This window comes from Palaemon carinicauda, chromosome 20, assembly GCF_036898095.1.
Source record: "Palaemon carinicauda isolate YSFRI2023 chromosome 20, ASM3689809v2, whole genome shotgun sequence".
Classification (NCBI taxonomy): domain Eukaryota; kingdom Metazoa; phylum Arthropoda; class Malacostraca; order Decapoda; family Palaemonidae; genus Palaemon; species Palaemon carinicauda.
Window position 1 is genome coordinate 82,667,886 of NC_090744.1, and position 22,763 is coordinate 82,690,648.

At 32.0% G+C, this 22,763-nt stretch overlaps 1 pseudogene; it reads left to right on the forward strand.

Annotated features, from left to right (window-relative positions):
- The first annotated feature begins 249 nt into the window (after window positions 1-249).
- LOC137659936 (uncharacterized) overlaps window positions 250-22,763 on the forward strand; it is a 28,951-nt pseudogene continuing 6,437 nt past the window's right edge.

Genomic DNA, 22,763 nt, shown 5'->3' on the forward strand with positions numbered 1-22,763 from the left:
AAGTTCCGATTGTTTTCTCATCCTTGAATATTCCTATTGTTTATTCAGTTTCTTTATGCTCGTTTTTTTTTTTTTTTTGGCATGGAAATTTTTGCCATTGATGGTGGAAAACCCATAATAGACATTGGTAATTATTGAAGTACTACTTTTAAAGTAGAGTTCACGATTAGCCATATTTCATAATTTAATGTTTTACTAATACTTATAAGTGTTTTCTTTTTATCTACGGTGTGCTTACCCATCATTATTATGGATCTTGGTGATTTGATGGATAAGGCTATTAAGTTTGGTATGAGAACTGATGAAGCTGAGGAATTTATAGCAAAGCACCAGGCTAGAGAGGATAGAATAGCTGAGAGAGAGAGGAGAAAAGGATTCAGTTAGTTGGCAGAAAAGGCAAAGCAACAGGCTAGAGAGGATAGAATAGCTGAGAGAGAGGAGAAAAGGTTTCGGTTAGAGTTGGCAGAAAAGGAGAAGGATAGGATTTTTAAATTGGAATGTCTTGAAAGAGAGAAGGAGGAGAATGAGGAAGTCGGGAAACATGAGTTCGCCAAAGCAGAGTTGAGAAATAGGGGTGCTATAGGTGGTGTAGATAGCGAGAATGTAATATCTTTGCCAAAAATTCCCCCCTTTGATGAGAAAATTGATGAAATTGATGTGTACATGAATAGATTTGAGAAATTAGCTGAATTTCATAAATGGGGGCAGAAAGACGATGGTACTATGTTAGGCACATCATTAAGGAATGAGCTTTGAAAGTGTACTGGTGACTTGACCCTGATATTGCAAGTAATTATCAGGAATTGAAGGCAGCCTTATTGAAAGCGTTTCAGGTCAATCCTCAGGTATATCGAAAGAAATTTAGAGAGGGATATATTTAAACTAATGAAAGCTTTGTGCAGTATTCATATAGATCAAGACAGAATTTTGATAAGTGGTTGCAATTAGCTGATGTTAATAAATCTTATGTCTGTGATTTTATGATCATGGATAAGTTGTTGGCTAATAGTTCAAGGGATTTGCGAACATTTCTTTTAGAAAGGGTTTGTAAAAATTCTCATGAAATGGCGTTAGCTGCTGATAGGTATCTGATTGCTCACGGAATTACTAAATGTAGAAATTCTAAATTTAAGTCTGTTAAATGTTCAAAGTTAAGAATGCAACCTAAATCTGATAAAGTAGGTGCTGATAATCTTAGAACATTGCAGTGCCACCTATGTAAAGAAATTGGGCATATTAAACCCAATTGTCCAAATAATCCTGTTAATTTTGCTCAATCTAAATCTTCTAATATTCCTAAGATCAGTATCGCTCTAGCTAGTGAAGAAAAACACCACAATGCTATTGTGGATGAGAAAGGAAGGGTTTTTAACCTAACAGTAGAGGTCTTGTTTGATACTGGGTGTAATACTGTTGTTCTTAACGAAACTTTGATTCCAACACTTTATCTCTGTAAGGCTAAAACTGTGAAGGTGTATAATTTCATGGGTGTTCCAATATATCTGCCCAAAATTAGACGTTACCTTAGAAGTAAGTTCTTTTCCGGTAGAATAAATGCTATCGTAGCACCAATTAAATGTTCTGATGTAATTGTTGGGTTAATGCCTGGATTGAAACACATACAGGCAGGAATAGTATTGTTGAGTAAAATACCTGTGCCAGATAACGAAGTAGATGTAAATAAGTTACATGTTAATGTGGTTACGAGAAAACAGAGTCTTAGGGAAACTACATTAAACCCGTTGTCTGATGTCTTGTCTGAAGTTAAAGTAAATCCAGTAGATTTTAGTAATAAACAGTGGACATGTGATTCTCTGAAGTCAATTAGGTAAAGCTTGAAGGAGGAGGAAGAAATAACCTGCAAAGGGAGAATTGTTAAGTATGTAGTAATTAATTAGGTGATTTATCGTAAATGTGTGCAAAGTAGAAATCAGCTAGATGTTGGTAAAATGCAAATTGTAGTTCCTCTTGAGTATAGGGAGATAGTTATGAAACTTGCTCATGAATCTCTCATTTCTGGTCATTTTTTCTTCTAGGAAAACTATTGACAAAGCGCTTGTTAAATTTTATTGGCAGAGGGCTAATGCAGAGATTGATAGATATTGTAAGTCTTGTCATAAATGTCAGAAATTTGGGAAAAGTGAAGAAAGTGTCTTTGTGTAAAATGCCTATAGTTTCTGAACCATTCAGTAGAGTGGCTATTGATATTGTGGGTCAGATTGTTCCAGCCTCAAGTCGTGGTCACAAGTATATTCTTACAATAATTGATTAAGCTACACGCTACCCTGAAGCTGTACCCCTCAGAAATATTGATATGATTACTATAGCTGAAAGTTTAGTAGAAGTATTTTGTAGAGTTGGGGTACCAAAAGAAATACTAAGCGACAGGGGAACTCTCTTTAAGTCAGATCTCATGGCAGAAATACATAGATTATTATCAATTAGAGCTTTATTCACAAGCCCATATCATGTTGCATGTAATGGAACTGTAGAACGGATGAATGGTGTACTTAAAATTGTTAAAGAAAGTTTTTAGTGATAATCCAACAGAATAGGACCGGTATATTCCCGTTCTTTTCGCTTATCGTGAAATTCCCAACGGTACTCTTAAAGTTTAGCCCATTTGAACTTTTGTATGGACGTAGGTTCCGTGGCCCTCTAACAATCCTTCGTGAATTGGTTGCTGGTAACAATGCTGATGACTAAATCAAAACTACTTACCAGTATGTTTTAGATCTGCGTTCTCGATTGTAAGAGATGGCCCAGATTGCAGTTAGTAATGCAGAAATAAATTCACGTAAATATAAGAGTATTTTGAAAGTAAAGCAAAGCCAAGAAAATTTGTTGAGGGAGATGAAGTTCTAATTATGTTGCCAAATAATAAAGTAGGGAATAAGCTTAAACTGTATCAAGCCAATATGTTGAAGAAGTACTTTAGAAGGAAGATTGTAAATGTTATTCAAAAAGCAGTAGAAGAGGTCAAAACTTCAAATGGTTTTTTGGTAATGTTAACTTTGAGGTTGTTAATATTGAAGAACCTGTTTCAGATCTGTGATATAGAATATCTGGAGGTTGATAAAACCAGTTATCAAATAATTGAAGATCTTAAAAAATCTCAAACTGATGAACTTGTTAAGGTTTTGGATAAGTTTCATGATGTAATTAGTGATAGACCTGGAGTTGCTAGATATATGGAACATGATATTAAATAGACCTCTAATATTCCAGTTCGTGCTAAACCTTATCCTGTTCCAATTAGTTTAACTGATGAATTTAACAATCAGGTTGATCAAATGCTCTCATTGGATATAATTGAACAATCTAATTCTCCATATTGTTCCCCAGTTGTCTTCGTAAAGAAGGAAGATGGATCTTTGAGATTGCGTATTGACTTTCGAAATCTTAATGAAATAGCCGTATTTGACGCCGAACCCATGCCACGTATGAATGAATCTTTACATAAGCTTGCTAATAAAGTCTATTTTACAGAGCTAGATTTGTCAAAAGGATACTGGCAGGTACCCTTAACTTTAGAAAGCAGAAAGAATACTGCATTTGCAACAAAGTATGGTTTGATGCAATTCAAGAAGATGCCGTTTGGACTTAGCACAGCTTCTTCAACTTTTGTTAGACTTATGAGAAAAGTCTCGGCTGGTTTGGAAAATACTACATGTTATTTTGACAATGTCCTTATTCATAGTATTAATTGGTCAGATCATATAGTTCATCTTAAAATTTTTTTGTTAAGATTAAGAGAACATGGATTAACAGTTGGCTCTTAGAAATGCTTCTTTGCTTAGAAGAGAATTAAGTATTTAGGACATTCTCTTGGTAACAATCCTTTAACACCTCATGATAATAGAATTGCAGATATAATAAATCTTCCCCTTCTAGAAACAAAGAAACAATTAAGATCTTTTGTTGGAGTTGTAGGATTTTATAATAAGTTAATTCCACATTTCTCTATTCTTTCTGCACCATTAACGACTATGCTTAAGAAAGGGAGTTGCAATATTCTGAATTGGACTGATGAACAAATTAAAAGTTTCAATAATTTGAAAGCTTCTCTAACTGAATCTCCTATTTTGTTATTGCCAGATTTTAATAAGAACTATCTTCGAACGGATGCATCCATGGATGGTATTGGTGCAGTGTTATTGCAAGAAAGTGATAATGTGCTTATGCCTGTGTCATATGCTGGAAAGAAATTTTCAGAAGCAGAAAGACTTTACTCTACAATTGTTAAAGAGTGTTATGCAATTGTATGGTCTATCTTTAAAATTTAAGGAATATCTGTATGGGACAGAATTCATCCTGCAAACAGACCATCTTCCATTAACTTAATGCGATGGGCTCTTAGCCTGCAACCTTATAATTTCCTGGTTGAGTATATCAAGGGGTCAGATAATATCTGTTCAGACATGCTTAGCCGATGTATATAATATTTTGTATATTTCAGTTATATGTAGAGATTCTAGTTTTTCTTGATATGGGGGTTTTTCATGTATTTCCTTTCTTATAACTAGAATCTGTGTGCTTGTTGCTTTATTCATTTAATAGATGGCGTTGGTTGTCCATTCTATGATCCTTGGGTGTTGTTTTATTTGCTTTAATAGATGGCGTTGGTTGTTCTGTTCGTTATTTTAGTGTCCTTGGTATTATTATTGTTTACCTTTGATCTACTTTCTAAGTGATAGCCACTACCTTACGAACCCCGCAACCTTTCACATAGTAAGAAGTTATTTGATCTTTGTTGTAAACATTATGTTCTTTGTAAATAATTATGTAAAGCTATTATGGTTTAATAGTGATATATTAACAGTGACCACTTATTCTAAGTTATTGTTTGTGTATTTATGTTGCAGACACTCAACTCTACTTTACCTTACCTTGTCTTGCCTGTGTGACATATTGTCTTAACTTAAATGACTTGTTGGATGTACCAATTTCCTTACCTGGGGCAAAGTCTATCATCATGGATCTACCATCTTTGGCCCACTCGACAGTTTCAAGAGTGTACCCACATTTCAACCCACGTGTCATCTAATGATATAAGAGTTGTTCTATTTATTGTTAATAAATGTATAATTTTATAGCTCTTTTTACTAAAATACGTCCAGCTAAAATGTTAGGTAACAAGCGCCTAATTCATTTCCATCTGCAAATAAAAGTTTGACAATATCTTAGGACATGAAATTGCCGTAATACAGATGTTAAAAACTAAGCAGATATAAAATCTGAAGATGATCTTGGCTAGCTTTTCCTCATGCTAGTGTTGCTTATTTTGACCTTGTATGGACGTAGTCTAAAGTTTAGAGGAAAATGAACAATAGTTTAGACTCTAAACTACTGTACATTAGCCTCCCCGACTGAGGACGTCTGCTCGTCACATCAGGAAGTAAAATAGTCAGAGTTTAATGTGACTACAGTGTGTATTGAGCCATACCATTTCAGCTTTGAGTTTTGTATTTGTATCTATAGTGACATGTGGGCTTGTTTTGGGTTTTATTATTATTATTATTAGTATGTATGTATTATGTATTTGTATTATTTATTATGTATTTGTATTATTATTTTTTATGTAATTGTATTATTTATTTGTATTATTAGTAGTAGTAGGTTAACATTTGTTCAAAGAAAAACTAAATATCCCAAAGTTTCTGTCAACCGAATTATTATTACAAAATACCAACACGCACTTACTACATGTCGATGTTACATGTATTTTATTCATGTATTTATATTTGTGGGTTAGTAATGGTATAAAAAGAGAATAATTTACGACGGGAATCCAAAGAGAAATAACGTAAAGAGATAGTAGTAGCAGTAGTAGTCGTACTAGTATACTAGCATTCAAGAGCGACCTTGCGCAAGATGTTGAATAATACCTTTTGAGCTTCATGGCATTGGAAGACTTTCGTGGTCAATGCCCACAGAGTACGATGCGACCTCGACCTTGCGAAGCTACTGACAGACTGTCGGAGTTTCTTGGCCTTGTGACAAGGGTCGCCGGTTTTCGAAATGGGATGAATAATGTAAGGAGCCAAGTTTTGTTACGGTTTTCGTTACAACCAGTTGGTATTTAAATAGTATAATCCATATTACTTTAATCAATGTTGTCATTGATTTTATTAGTAATGTTTGGCATTTCTATTTGGTAAGCTTATCAAATAACACTTAAGCCTATTATTTTTTATATACTTTCTTTTAAAAGGATTAGGTGTTATATTTTTCAAAACTTAGTTGAATATTTAAACATTATCGGGTAATTGTGAAATTTCAAATAAATGTATACATAAACTGGAATATATAGGTATACTTATATACAAATTACATATGTTGCGCCTACCTGTAGTATATTCTTGCTATATAGAAAATATCCTACACATCTTTTTAACTAAGTAATTTCTACAGTATGGCTTACTTAAACGAAAACATTAGACATATCGTTGTAAGTATAATTTTGATTGAAGAGGAACATCATCCACAGTTGAAGCTTGAATGGTTAAAAGGCCGTGGTGTTACTATGGTTGGGACCAAGTTGTGGAATGATCTTCCTAATCGGGTAGTTGATTACATGGAACTTCAAAAGTTCAGACAGCAAATTTTTTTATGTTGAACAGGCTGATATGTCTCTTTTTATATTTCATGTATGGAAGATCTGTTTCGATGTTACTGTTTTTAAAATATTTTAATTGCTCATTGCTTCTCATATAGTTTATATATTTCCTTATTTCCTTTCCCCACAGGGCTATTTTTCCCTGTTGGAACCCTTGGACTTATAGCATCCTGCTTATCTAACTAGGGTTGTAGCTTAGATAATAATTAATAATAATAATAATAATAATAATAATAATAATAATAGTAAAAAACTTGTCTGTTTGTTAATGCGACCATGCTTATACATATTTCGTTAATCAGAAACTTGTCAGTTTGTTAATGCGACCATGCTTATACATATTTCGTTAATCAGAACCACAGAAAACTTAATATTCCCGTAGGATTGTACCTTCCATATTAATACCTTCATTAGTGCCAATTAACGTCCTCCTTAATTTATCTTTCCACCAAAAATTACATTCCTCCTTTGCAGATTTTGATAGTGTTGCTTCCATAATCACTTGATATAGTAATGAAACTTATAACTTTCATATTAATTAAGTTGTTAATTAGTGATAGTTAGGTGTCGTAGGACCTTTGACCTATTTTTAAGTATCCTTCCCACCTTATCTTCCTTTCTTGAGTTGGTGATTTATATTCAGATGACCATCATCTACAAATTCCCCGTGGTTTCGTACTTATACCTTCTATGTTAATTAAAACCTTAATTATTGCTAATTAACGTAGTTATTGAGTTATCTTTCCACCAGAAATTCCATTCTTACCTTGCACATTTAGATGAAGTGAGGTGTCCATAATCAATTGGTATAGAAACGAATATTTTATCTTTCATATTAATTTAATCCAATTTTGGAATGTTTTTGGGTGGCGACCCCTATCACACCCACCACTTCCGGAACGTAAGAGTGGCTGCTCTGTTTAAAGGCTGGGCAGTACTACACCCGGAGCACCTCAAACCTTTTGTATCTTCCATGTTAATTAAACTTCATCCAGCTCTAAGACTATATTAGAAGAAAAGAACACCACAGGATTTGCAATGCTTGCTTACCAGATGCATGAAATGTCACACGAGGTTAGGTTCAAGATAAATAGAAGAAAGACAGAGATGATGAGAACGGAGCATGCAATGAAAGATGAAACAACATTGGCAGGAGAAAAGATTAATGAGGTAGAATCATTTAAGTATTTAGGAGATATGATATCCAATACAGGGCCTATAGAATTTGAGTTTAGTGAAAGATTGATAAAAGCAAATCAGACAATAGCCAGCTTAAGTAAAATTTAGAAATTAAATCGCATAAAATCACATATAAAAATCAGATTATACATAAGTTTAGTGAGATCGGTATTACAAAATGGACATGGGTCAAGGTATGGCAATGAAGCAATCTCTAATAGATTTAGTAGATTTGAGAACAAAGCCCTCAGAAATGGCAGTGCAGCATTAGAAACGCATCTACAAGAGAGTTTACTAGAGTGCCGTATGTGGATGAGATCATGGTATGGGGTAGATGGAGATGGTTTAGGCATGGTCTTCGCACTCGCCAAGAGAGATTAGTTCATCAAACGTTCAGCAGGGCTGCATAAGACACTTCAAGAGTGGGAAGACCGAGGCCTACATGGATAAGAACTATGAAGCGTAAAGTTTATGATGAATGGAGAAGTATGGAATTAAAACAGGGACGACTGTTGAAATCCAACCGAGGCCTTTTGCGTCAATAGTCGTAGGAGGGAAAGATGATGATGCTGATATATAATATATATATATATATATATATATATATATATATATATATATATATATGTGTGTGTGTGTGTGTATATATATATATATGTGTGTGTGTATATATATATATATATATATATATATGTGTGTATACTGTATATATGTATATATATACATATATATATATATATATATATATATATATATATATATATATATATATATAAATATATATATATATATATATATATATATATATATATATATATATATATATATATATATACTGTACACACACACACACACACACATATATATATATATATATATATATATATATATATATATATATATATATATATATATATATATGTATATATATATATTCGATCTTCCTGGCTAAGAAACAAAGTTTTTACTTTTCGAAATAAAACAGAGTAGTAAAGAATCTCTCATGGACAGTGCAGTTTAAGAAAATGTTGTGCAGCCACTCTTAACGGGTAACCGTCTTTCTGCTATCAACTGGTTAAAGAAGACGAATCTTTCGAGGAGAGAAGTTAACCGTATTCAGACCGAAATTTAATGAACTGAGCTAAACTATGTGTGGATATGCCAATGTAGTGGATACTAAATTTAAAAGAAAAGTTTCCATTCGTAAAGACTCATTCTTTGTTAAATCTAAACTTCCATTTCAGAAGTGGATTCAAACTTTTTACTATTGGTGTAATGACATGAGTGAGACTAAAGCAGCTAATATTTTAAACATTTAGAAAAAAGACAATGTTCGATTCACATTTTTTTTAGAGAAATCTGCATGAAGCCTTTTGAGGCAAACTTCATTAGACTTGGTGGTTCTGGCATAATTGTGTAAAGTGACGAGTCTTGTTTTGCATGCAAATTGACAAGTCTTGTTTTGCATGCAAATTAAAAAGTCTTGTTTTGCATGCAAATTGACAAGTCTTGTTTTGAATGCAAAACCAAATATCACTGAGGACGTGCACCTAATCAACCATTATGGGTATTTAGAATGGTCGACACTAGCATTAAGCCATATATTGAGAAGCAACTCTACTGCCATTAGTATAAAAAGTTGTATTTGAAAGCCTATTAAAAATTCAATCACATGTAAGATTTCAGCATCAGATCGTAACTCCCTCTCGCAACCTTGTTGATAAAAACACAATGGTGCACACACAGGCCATTGGAAGTTATTGGAACAAACATAAATCAAATATCAAGACAATGCATGAATGCAAAAGAGAATTTACAAATTTATATTTAAAGCAATTTATGGGGTTTGAAAGGCATATAAATAGTAAATTCAATTATTTTTAAGCGTTTGCTTATCTTGCATAAATTTTTGTTTTTAACGTTTTTCTATTTATGTGAATATAAATAACATTAAAACACATCATGTTTAATAAAGTGATTCTCAATTGGGTCTCTGATCTTTTCTTCAGGAGGGTTAGTTTGGTTCCATAATCTTCAGGTGATCCAGTTATTCTTAGAAATTTACACTTATACTTTGCATTTAGATATGGTTTAAAGCTAATTCTACGTATATTAATCCATGCATTCATATGTAGATGTGCCTTCCAAAAACAAAACCCAGTAGTTAAAAAGCAATTTTAAAATTACTTCGAAGACGATGATATCACTTCAGTAATATCGCTTTTAGAACACTTGTTCTTTTCCTTTCCTGTTAGAGATTCCTCTAAAAACGAAGTTTTCTCATTCGTACCAGCCAACAAGTCAAATAGAATTCCAATGAATAACAAAATAGGAGACATCCGAAGAATTTATTCGCAAATGTCAACATCACCGTCGAGTTATTTGCAGATTCTTCATATGAATGAAGGATTCCCTCCTTGAATGCCATTAGTCAAATATATCGACTCTGAAAAGTTATCAAAGGATTTCATTTTCCCATTCTTATAACATATTTAAATGTGGGGGAATGTTTATAATGTCTATAAAACAAGAAATCACCTCCAACCTCATTAATGAGAGAGAGAGAGAGAGAGAGAGAGAGAGAGAGAGAGAGAGAGAGAGAGAGAGAGAGAGAGAGAGAGTTAATCTAAAACAGTGGCTAAAATAATTAAATAGCCAGATCAATCATTTTTCTAGAGAGGATTGGGCTCCGGAAATAAAGAGCCTTCACAAAAATATGTTTCCTCCATGACAATTCTCTCTCTCTCTCTCTCTCTCTCTCTCTCTCTCTCTCTCTCTCTCTCTCTCTCTCTCTCTCTCTCCACTTATACAGACACAGACATCTATATATATATATATATATATATATATATATATATATATATATATATATATGTATATATATATGTATATATATATATATATATATATATACATATATATATATATATATATATATGTATATATATATATATATATATATAAAATACATATATATATGCATATATTTATATGTATACTATATATATGTATATACATACATATATAAAATAGATGTTTGTGTACACGTACATAATGTGTATGTGTGTATGCTTGGCTGTGTGTATCTTTTATATATATATCTAGGATTACCTATTGTATATATTTTTTTAAAAGTAATTGACTGAGGCACCATTTGCGAGAGTAAAGCAGTATCGCTTCCTTTCATCAAGATACAAGAAAGACGTACATCGTGCTCTAGCGTACACACCAGACAGATTCTAAAAGATAATGAAAGGCAACTGACATTTGCAATAGTAATAAGATTACTCTTAGCTATTGGTTTAGACATAAAGGGATATTACCTTTTCAACATTACCAAAAGTATATACGGTAGATAGACATTCATATAAACTAACTTATCATCTGAAAGGAAAATCAGCGATAACAGCAAATCCTCTGAGTCCAGGTATAACTAGGGAAAGCAGGCAACGAATTGCTTCGTATATGAAGATGGAGACAATGTAAAGCAGCAATAACCACATCTACCCTTGTTGTGGGTCATCGATGGTCGAATGGATTATCTGGAGTAGTCTCGTAAATTTACTGATGACAAACATTTTATTCAGTACTTTGAAGTGACTATTTTCAAACTTTGCCAGGTAACTGGCTCAAATAATGTCCCAGAGGTTTCGCATTCATTCTTTATTACAAAATTTGAAATATTGACGCGAACCGAGAAACATGAAAAGTTGCAAAGTTTTTTTCACTAAACAACTTCAAGAGAAAGAAAAAAAAAAAAACTCCACATAGATGTGACTCAACTAATCCATTGAAATACTTATATTCAGGTTTTGAGCACATCTTTGCTTGTTGTAATGAGAAAATCCTAGAAAATTTGTATTCAATATGGAATTACTTTTTTTCTTTTTATATAAGTGATCAATGGTGGAAATATAGACTGATACATGCTAAAGGAAAGTACAATGATGTTATAGGGTAGAAATTAAACGATTAATGAACTAACTGAACGACGATGCTAGAGTCGGATGTCTAGATCAGAAAGAAAAAAATTGATAGACAGTAAGTTCCTGTCTAACGAATTAAGATAAGATTCAGTAGCTGAAGACAAGAGAGGAAAATAATATTCGAAACAAGACAGAATGAAAGAATTAAAACACTTCTTCAGAAAAGATTGATCTCTGAAAATCCTAATAGACGTTCTCAATAAGCCATATTTTTTGTACAATTGAAGAAGAAACATGCCGAATATGTTTATCAAAAGTAAATTTGCTATCAAGAACCACACCGGAAATTTTAAGAGAGTCATAGAGAGTTATTGCAATATTATCAATGCTGAGATCCAGATGTTCAGGAGCCACTGTCCTCGATCGACTCACAATCATACTTTGGGTTTTGTCAGGGTTCAGTTTGATGACCCATAATTTGCACCCTGAACTAATTCTAGCAAAATATCAATTAATGGAAACAGCAACCCCAGATCTATATTCAGGAGATGGAATTGATGCAAAGAGCGTAGCTTCATCTGCATATCTAACGGGCTTGTTTGTTATACCAAACCACATATCATATGTATATAGTATGAAAAGTAGTGGCAAAGAATATTACCATGAGGAACACCAGATATCACATTCCTATACCCACTACAGTGCCCATCAACAACAAATCTTTGCGACCTATTACTTAAAAGATCAATAATGATTCTAAGAAAAGATCCATCCACTCCCAACGTTTTGACTTTGAAAACAAAGGCATCACGGTTAAAGGCCACCCTAAAATCAAGGCCAATCGTGCAAACATTCTAACCACAATCAAGGGATATCTGTACAGCATTGGAGATTGTAAGAAGCACATCACATGCTCCAAGGCCTTTAAGAAAGCCAATTACAAACTAGGAAACAGAAGATTGCCTTCAGCAAACCTATTTTGACGTTTTGCCAAAAGACGTTCAAAAACCTTAGATAACATGGGAGTTATGGAAATTGTCCGGTAATCAGCTAGACTTGAGCTACTAAAAACATATTTACATAATTGATTAAAAATACCAATTCCAAAACAAATGCAAAACAAACCTCTTCTTGCTAAATTGCTAATAATAACATAACTTAGGAGTTGAAAGATCTAGTCTTTATGAAAAACAAAAGAAAACTTACCACTTGGGTCTACACCTCCATAAACATCAAGATCCTCCAAGAGAGCCTGAATATCATGAGACATAAAAGCTAAACTAGTTAGTTTAGCCTCAGGAAAACAAGAATAAGGAAGATAAAGTTTCTCATTACTCTGCTTACTGCCAAACACATCAGCCAAATGTGTTGCATTTTCCTTGGGATAGTAAACTACAGACCAATCTGGTTTAAGTAAAGCAAAAACTGGGTTGTACCAGAAAGGGTTTCTTTTATGGTTAAATCTTATTCCTTTTTAGATGAAGCATAAACTCTCTAAGCAAACACTCTTAGCTGTGTATAGTTAATCAGCTAATCCAAGTCAAATCTGATATGTTACTTATCCAAAGATGATGGACCCATAGCTTCTTCAAATAAACATCATTGAACCATGGTTTTTCTTTCACTCGATGCTTTATCACACAAGAAGGGATACGTCTATCAATTATGTTGACCAGATTCTGGCTTAACACTACATACAGCTGTAACCAATTCAAGTTTAAAATGTCATTTAGATGCCATTCCAGTTTGCTTGACATTTTATATAAATCTTACATGAGTATGACACGTCAGTGTCAGGCTGCTGAATCTTTACTACTAATGAAATTAAGGTATGATCAGATGACCTAAATGAAGAAATAACCTTACTTTTCATAATGCTAGGGAAGTCAGTGTATAGTAGCCCCAAGCAGTTATTAGACCTGTGTGTAGCTTAACTTATAATTTACTTATAGCCTGATTTAGAGGAAAATTCCAAAGCTCGATCAGTAGGAGAAACAGAGTTTAATCAATCCCTATGGTGAACACTGAAATCACCAACAAAAATGAAAGAGGCCTTCCTATCAAAGCAGAATTCTATAGTGCTATTATCTAATCTACGCCTTTCCTTTTATTTAATAGAAAGCTTTATTGCTTTCTTTCTTGTTTTTTAATTGGGATTTTGCTCAGAAAAATTCTGATTGAGTCTAAGACCTGATAGCTATTTGATTACTTCATTGATTAGACGTTTTTGGGTGACGAGAATCAGTACCTTGAGGATTATTGTATCCATATTTGAAACAAAACTTCCATCAACTTGAATGAACTGGGAGCTATAAGGAAGTTTGTAGACATCCATGTCTATATTTCAAGAGCTTTCAATTTCTCCAAAAAATGACATCTCTTTGTGAGACAAACTAAATTGGGTATTAATCGGCCTGACAGTTAATGCAAATATGGATTTTGGCTCTCTCGCAAACTAGAATAAATCTATAAGTAAACTATATCTGTCAATTCTTCTTTCTCAGAATTCTTAAGACCAAGGAGAAGCAGAGGAATTCTTAGTAAGAAAACATGATGATTATCCTCTAATATTTTCACTATCATCTTCAAGCAAAGAAGATTATTTTTTTTTTTTAATATTTTCTTCATACTTTTCCTATGGGTCTAGATACAGAATTACTCTTCTCTTCTGACAGTTTGCTATTCGTGTGCTGGGAACTTATGATGTTAATTTGATGTGCCTATAGTACTGAGATACAGTCATTTGAGAAACTGGAGGATGGAATTGATTCCCAATAAATTTCATAAAGAATCATATGCAACCCTGATAAACTTTTTCCTAAGATACACTTACTCGTATAACCGCATAATGCACTCCATTTTTCATGACAAATTGATAACAAACATCTCTGCCTCACATCATCTTAAAATGCACAATTTATTTTCTTCTCTTTTCTTCATACATATTCTCAAATGTACCATACTTTTCCTATGGGCGAAAATACAAAATTACTCTTCTCATCTGATAGTTTGTCGAAATTTCTATTGTTTGTTTTGAAAGTACCGTTCGTTTTTTTTTTTTTTTTTTTTTTTGGTGTCCCTACAATAATTAGATACAGTCTTGTAGGGAAGTGGAGAACGGAATTAACATCCCTATAGAGAATCATATATAACCCTAATAAACTTTGTGTCTCATGATACACTTTATAACTACATAATGCTCTCCATTTTCATAAGGCACGCATTTCTTATGACAAATTGCCATTTGGCATAGTTTCTGTGCAAAGTTAGACCTCATTGATAACAAATATCTCTGCTTTATATCATTGTAATGTGCACAATTTGCTTCCCGTTTGGAACCATTCATCACTTAGGAGACAAAGGATTGAATAACATATCATGAATATTGTAAATGATTGTACATTTATGATACAAAATATTTGGAAAAACAACTCAAAGTTTTCTTAAAATTTTGATATATAGATCAATTGGCAAGATAATTTCTCTCTCTCTCTCTCTCTCTCTCTCTCTCTCTCTCTCTCTCTCTCTCTCTCTCTCTCTCTCTCTCTCTCTCTCTCGTTCCCAAACTACAAAGAAAGAACATTAATAGCCAAAAGTAATCTATTCTGACATTTTACAAACAAATGCCGTTATTGAGATTCAAACTCTAATGTATTTACTTTAGTATTGTTTACGCGTTTGTTTCCTTCATTAAGTTTTTTTTCAATTAAACTCCCAGATATATATTTTTTTAAAGATAAATTATTATTCATTCTTATAAATGGTATTTAAATCTTCACGGTTCAGAATAAAATTTGTATTCATACGCTGAATATGGAGATAAGATTTTAAACTTTAAATTACAAAGGGATTAATCTTTGTACTCTTGGATTAGCAAACAGTTTTTGTTTTTGTACTTTGCAAGAGAAAGCAATTCTTAAAGATTTTTAAGTATAATATTATTTTTTTTTTTGTCTACGACATGAAATTATATCTGTCTGATTATCATATGGGAAGAAACTTCTATTAGAGATTTTGTAAGAATTCAATCGGAAAGGAAACGTCATATGTCTGTGATTGCTTTCCTTTCCAATAAACATTTTTCAATGTTGATAGAATGTGTAATTTGCCTACCTTCTCTTGATATTCTTTACACACAGGCACATAATTTCACATACATACATACACAAATGTATATATATATAAATATATATACAGTATATATATATATATATATATATATATATATATATATATATATATATATATATATATATATATATATATATACATAATATATAATATATATATATATATATATTTATATATATTTGCTTATATATACATATAAATATATACATATGCATGTATATATATACATGTATATATGTTTATATATATATATATATATATATATATATATAAATATATATATATTGACATATATATGATTATATATATATGTATATATATATATATATATATATATATATATATATATATATATATATATATATATATATATATATACAGTATATATATATATATATATATATATATATATATATATATATATATATATATATATACATATACATATGCATATACATATACATATACATATACATACATATTATTATTATTATTATTATTATTATTATCAATATTATTTTATTACTACATGCTAAGCTATAAACCAGGCAGTATGGTATAAGCCCAGGGGCTCCGAAAGGGAAAATAGCCCAGTGAGGAAAAGAAAAATGAAAAATGAAATATTTTAAGAACAGTAACAACATTGAAATAAACATCTCCTATATACGCTATGAAAACCTTAACAAAACAAGAGGAAGAAAAATAAGATAGAATAGTGTGCCCGAGACAGTAGAAGACTATGGGACATATGATATGGCACTACCCAAGACTATAGAACAATGGTTTGATTTTGGAGTGTCCTTCTCCGAGAAGAGCTGCTTACCATAGCTAAAGAGTCTCTTTTACCCTTACCAAAAGGAAAGTGGCTACTTAAAAATTACATTGAAGTAGTTAACCTCTTGAGAAAAGAAGAAATTCAGTAACCCCTTGGGCGAAGAAGAGTTGTTTGGTAATCTCAGTGTTCAGACGTATGAGGACAGACAGACTATTTGGTGTGTGTCAGTGTAGGCAAAGGAAAAATTAACTGGAAATAGAGAGAAGGAACCAATTTAGTACTGAATGGCTAGACAAAGGACTCCATAACTCCCTAGCGGTAGTATCTCAACGGTTGGCTGGTGTCCCGGCTGCGAAATTTTTTTTCCCAAACAGCATTGCAGATTGGGGCGGGGCTTCGTGAGTAGAAAACAGATTTAAAGGGTAACTCCTTTATTACGGCTGCGTTAAGATTTGATGGGTAACTAGCTCATTAAAGTTATGATCAGAAACTGCATTCATAGAGAACAGAAATGTCTGTAGACAGCTCAATAATATTGATAATAATAGTATCACATTAGAATATACAAAAGCACCACATGGATATTTTGTCTGGTTTCACAAAAGAGCGTAGTACAGTATGTTTATTCGTTAGATGTCTTTGAAGAGAAGTATTAATCAAATTGAAAACTTCGCAAGGTAAGAAGAGAAAGATAATTACAAAAGAATACATAATATAATATTGCCATTGCATTGCAGCAATAAATATCTCTTAACAGCGTTTGCTTACCGTCTGTCTGATAAAACTTGCATATATATATATATATATATATATATATATATATATATATATATGTATATATATATACATACATATATATATATATATATATATATATATATATATATATATATATATATATAGAATTTAAATATAGTTTAAAGAGAGTGAACACCTTTATTATGGAAATGTAAAAGTAGATAAAAATTAACGTTTATTAACTTTGTTATCATTAAATACGCAAAAATACTTAAAACATTTACATTTATTTTTAAAACGTAGTAGATAAAAAACACTCTTAACATTCAAAAAGTTCATCGTCATTATGATGACTATTACAATAACTAAAATATAAGTGGTGAGCCATTCCTCGAATATAATCATTTATCGAAACAACTCTCTTTCTCCTTAAAACTGTTGCGAGCTTATTTTCTCTTTGAGTTTGCTCCCTCTTCTTTTTCCTCCGATAGATACCTGAACTTAAACCTTGTACCTCTTGGACTGTGTGATGGTCTTTTTTCTAATGAATTCTACAATCATCGAGTAAGCTCCCATGTGGTATCCCTAACGTCTGTCTGGAATCTCCTGTGCCAAGCCTCGTCACACTATTGTTTAGTCTTGGGAGATTCTTGCAGGTGTTAAGTGCTTCGCACACTTGCATCAAATCGCGGGTATTAGATATACCTTACTTCTAACAGTTACGTTTAGATAACAGCTAAATCTCTCATTGTGGTTATATAGTGGGTGTGTGTGTACATGTAAATACAGTATATGCATATATAAACACATATACGCATACATATGTATATACAGTATATATATATATATATATATATATATATATATATATATATATATATATAATATATATATATATATATATATATATATATATATATATATATATATATATGCGTGCATGTATATGCATGCATATATATATATATATATATATATATATATATATATATATATATATATATATATATATATATATACAGTATATATGTATGTGCGTGTATGTATATACAGTATATAAACACACTCACTTGCTATGCACGTGTGTCATTAAAAGCCAATATTTGCCCTTTAGTTCTTAAAAGTGAATGCATACGGATTGATATTTATTTAACCAAGGGAGTTGGTGCGTAAATAAATAATGATTTTCTTTGGAAGTTTGTGTCTGTAGCTGTTCTGTGGTTTCCTCTTGTCTTATGTTATTTTGTGGTAGATTCCCAGAGGAACATTTCTCTATGACATTTCATTGCCAAGAGGATTAATCGAGATTAGAACATCTATTTCTTAGCCAAATAGATACACATTCTACATTGTAAAATTCATATATACATACTTAACATACTACAGCATGAAATTGCATAATTCACTCGATGTAGAAATAAGGCAACAAATTATACACATCCAACTACCCCTTGGAAGATTTATATTGTCCATTCTTTTCGTTATTAATTTAGTAACACACTGACTTAAAGTTAGGAGCATTTCTTGGTCTCTTCTTTGGGATTATTTGACTACTCTATGCTGCTTTCTTAACGCTTTTTTAATTCATTCTTGCAAGTATCTTTGACCTTACGACCTGTATGAAGGCATCTCCTGACCCCAAGTATAGATGAGCGACGACTAACTGCAGCAGCAGGCTAAACCTTGCTTGCTGCTTCCATTTTCCAACAAAGTTTTCTTTTCTTCGCATTAGTTAAAACCAATGATGCACCTGTGTACCTCTCAAAGGTTTTAATTTCTCTTGATCAGTCGAAATGACAATGTTTTATTGACGCACCCATAGCTGATGTCATTATTATTATTATTATTATTATTAACATTATTATTATTATTATTATTATTATTATTATTATTATTAGCTAACCTATAACCCTAGCTGGAATAGCATGATGCTAAAAAGCAATGGCTCCAACAAGGACAAATAGCCAAGTCAGGGAAGGAAATAAGACAAGTAATGATCAATTAAAAATGAAATATTTTTTTTAGGACAGTATCAACATTGAAATAAATCTTCCATATATAAACTACAGAATAGTGTGCACAAATGTATCCTCAAGCAAGAGAACTCTACCCCAACACAGTCGAAGACTAAGTCACAGAGGTTATGGCACTATCCCAAGACAAGAAAACAATGGTTTTATTTTGGTGTGTCCTCCTAGAGGAGCTGCTTACCATACCTAAAGAGTCTTATCTACCCTTACTGAGAGGAAAGTAGCCACTGAACAATTACAGTGATGAGTGCAGTAGTTAGACCCTTGAACGAAGAAGAATTGCTTGGTATTCTCAGTGTTGAAAGGTGTATAAGGATTGATAAGACTGTGGAAAAAATAGATCAGACTATTCGTAGAATGTGTAAGTAAAGGAAAAATTAGCCGTAACCAGAGCGAGGGATCCAATGCATTACTGTCGAGCCAGTCAAAGGACCCAATAACTCTAGCACCTGTTTAACCATGTTCTTCTACATGGTTAAACAAGTGCAACAATGAAGGAATCGGTATAAAAGTAATGATGATTTGTTATGGAAAGGATATAGGCTACTTGAACGAATTGACTATGAAACTGTTAAGAACATTGTTGTTAACTCAAAGTTTTGATAATTAAGTTATTTCAGTAACATTTAGTTTTTGTGTGCAGATCATGAAATATATGTATATATATATATGTATATATATATATATATATATATATATATATATATATATATATACATATAATAGTATATATATACATATATATACATATATGTATATATATATATATATATATATATATATATATTATTATTATTATTATTATTATTATTATTATTATTACTACTATTATTATTATTATTATTATTATTATTATTATTATTATTATTCTATTATCATTATTTTTTTTATTACTATCATTATTATTATTTTTATTATTATTATTATTATTATTATTATTATTATTAAGCTGTCTATAAACATTTCAGTTCTTTATGAATGCAGTTACTGATCATAGCTTTAAGGAGCTAGTTACCCATCAAATCTTATAGCAGCCGTATAAAGGAGTTACCCTTTAAATCTGTTCTCTGCTCACGAAGCCCCGCCCCAATCTGCAATGCTGTTTGGGGAAAAAAATTTCGCGTCCCGGCTGCGATTTTTTTTTCCCAAACAGCATTGCAGATTGGGGCGGGGCTTCGTGAGCAGAAAACAGATTTAAATGGTAACTCCTTTATACGGCTGCTATATATATATATATATATATATATATATATATATATATATATATATATATATATATATATATATATATATATATATATATATTCTTTTGAAAATGATGGCTAAGAGAATGGCAAACAAACTCAACGAAGAAATCGCTGACGAACAAGCAGGATTCCGTCCTGGGAAAGGCACCAGAGACCAAATCATGAATCTCAAGATGATCCTTGAAAAAAACAGAGAACGAGGAATCGACGTATTCCTTTGTTTTATTGACTGCACTAAAGCCTTTGATACAGTTGCACATGACATCTTATGGCCTAACGGATTGGTTTAACCATGGACAAGGTGTCAGACAAGGATGTTTTGTTTCTCCCCACCTCTTCAACATCTACTCGGAAACCATAATGAGAAATGCGCTTGAAGACTACGAAGGAGGCATAACTGTTGGAGGACAAAAGATCACTAATCTCAGATACGCCGACGATGTGGTTTTAATCGCTGGAAGTATGGAGGACCTCCAAACATTAGTATCAAAAGTAAAAGCTGAGAGTGAAAAAGTGGGACTGTACCTAAATGCTAAGAAAACAAATGTCATGAAGTGTCAAAAAGCCCCGTCTGATCAAGAAATTCTACTAGACGGAGTTGCCCTAGATAATGTCACTGAAATTACTTACCTCTTTACCAAGAGATCAAAAGAAGAATTGGTATTGCAAAGAATGCAACCATCGCACTAAGCAATGCGTGGAAAGACAGACATATCACTCTAAACACAAAGAAGCGGCTTCTCAAATCACTTGTTTTCCCCATCGCATCATACGGCTCAGAATGTTGGGCTTTAAAAGCTTCAGATCGGAAAAGATTAGAAAGTTTTGAACTATGGTGTTACAGAAGAGTCCTTAGGATAAGCTGGATTGAGAAAAAGACTAACGTGGAAGTTCTACAAAAGATCAATATTGAAAAAAAGATTACTTGACATTTTGGATGAAAGAAAACTAACTTTTATTGGACACCAGGTTCGGAAACAATACTCTGGGAAGAACGCTACTAATTGGATCAGTCTATGGTACAAGAACGAGAGGAAGTCCTAAAACTAGATTGAGTGACAATATCAAGGAGATGTGCGGGCTAACGATGGTGGAGTTGGAAAGGAAGGCTCAAGACCGGAATGAATGGAGATGTTTTGTGCAGAGGGCCACGGCCGTTCGACATCAAACACCCCGTACTTGATGATGATGATGATGATGATATATATATATATATATATATATATATATATATATATAAATAAATATATATATATATATATATATATATATATATATATATATATATATATATAAATATATATATATATATATATATATATATATATATATATATATATATGTATATATATATATATATATATATATATATATATATATATATATATATATATATATATATATATATATCATGATCTACACATGAAAACTAAATGTTACTGAAATAACTTAATTATCAAAACTTTGAGTTAACAACAATGTTCTTAACAGTTTCATAGTCAATTCGTTCAAGTAGCCTATATCCTTTCCATAACAAATCATCATTACTTTTATACCGATTCCTTCATTGTTGCACTTGTTTAACCATGTAGAAGAACATGGTTAAACAGGTGCTAGAGTTATTGGGTCCTTTGACTGGCTCGACAGTAATGCATTGGATCCCTCGCTCTGGTTACGGCTAATTTTTCCTTCACTTACACATTCTACGAATAGTCTGATCTATTTTTTCCACAGTCTTATCAGTCCTTATACACCTTTCAACACTGAGAATACCAAGCAATTCTTCTTCGTTCAAGGGTCTAACTACTGCACTCATCACTGTAATTGTTCAGTGGCTACTTTCCTCTCAGTAAGGGTAGATAAGACTCTTTAGGTATGGTAAGCAGCTCCTCTAGGAGGACACACCAAAATAAAACCATTGTTTTCTTGTCTTGGGATAGTGCCATAACCTCTGTAACATAGTCTTCGACTGTGTTGGGGTAGAGTTCTCTTGCTTGAGGATACATTTGTGCACACTATTCTGTAGTTTATATATGGAAGATTTATTTCAATGTTGATACTGTCCTAAAAAAAATATTTCATTTTTAATTGATCATTACTTGTCTTATTTCCTTCCCT